The sequence below is a fragment of the Montipora capricornis genome, chromosome 13 (genome assembly GCF_036669925.1).
Source record: "Montipora capricornis isolate CH-2021 chromosome 13, ASM3666992v2, whole genome shotgun sequence".
Lineage (NCBI taxonomy): Eukaryota > Metazoa > Cnidaria > Anthozoa > Scleractinia > Acroporidae > Montipora > Montipora capricornis.
This window is the reverse complement of record NC_090895.1, coordinates 47,131,225-47,132,259: the sequence shown is the minus strand read 5'-3', so window position 1 is coordinate 47,132,259 and position 1,035 is coordinate 47,131,225.

Sequence of the window (1,035 nt, the reverse complement as noted above, 5' to 3'; positions counted from 1 at the left end):
ACCAAGCATAGTGATTTGCCTAAAATCAAGGCAAGACGAAACGAAGCAAATAAGTATATGCTAATAAAACAATCAGAAGTGTGCATTAAGGCAATAATAAAGGCATGGATAGGTAAATAGTTAATGCTGACAGTATGCTTCCGTGTAGAGTTCACCTCTAGAGATAAGTAGTTAGGGTAGTGAAGTTTGAATAAACGCACATACTAGAAGCAGAAAGACTAAGGTGGAAGTGAACGCTTAGACGAAGACAAAGTCGGGGCAGGAAAAGCAGATACGAAATCCTTTAAAGCATTATAGTCCTCGTAAACGCGCGAAGCCTCTTGACATCGAGGAAGGGCAGAAGCAAGCAAATCAGCTGGAGCCCCCGCACGTCGGATGACATCAGCTAATTTAAGGTAGTACAGGGCCGTTTTAGAAGTTGACCAGCCAACATGGGACATAACATCTGCCAAAGGAGATCCAGAGAAGGCTAGAGTAAGGGCACAGCCAGAACGAAAACTCTGGAGAGTTTCCCCGCTGTCAATCTGGGCATCACGGAGATATTTTCTAAAGCGGGATTCAGCCGTGGAGCTTAAAAGGGGGGTATCAACAATATGGCCCTGATGGTTAGTGGAACGAAACAAATGAACACATGACAGGCTAATGCCAAGTTCTCGCGCAATCGCCACATAAGTTTCAATAGCTCTGATAGGGCAGAGGGTTGGATTAGGTGTCGACGCATTTCAAAAAGGTTAGACGCACCATCCCGTAAGGTCTTGCCCCAAACATAGTTAAACAGGAATCCATTGTCGTCCGGGAAACGAGCAAGCTCAAATGTCTTGACTTGCCCCAGATCACCACCTCTATCACCGGAAAAGAATAAAGCCTTGAAGAAAGCTTGATCTCTAGCAGTGATGAATATCTCAGCCAGTGAAAGGGACGGAAGGAGAAGACGCTTTTGAAAGTGTCGGGAAAGCAAAAGCAGCTTGTCAGGAAAAAGAGAAACAGCTTGCTTGGGGGTGATACGAGCCCGAAGTTGCTCCACTGTGACTTCTT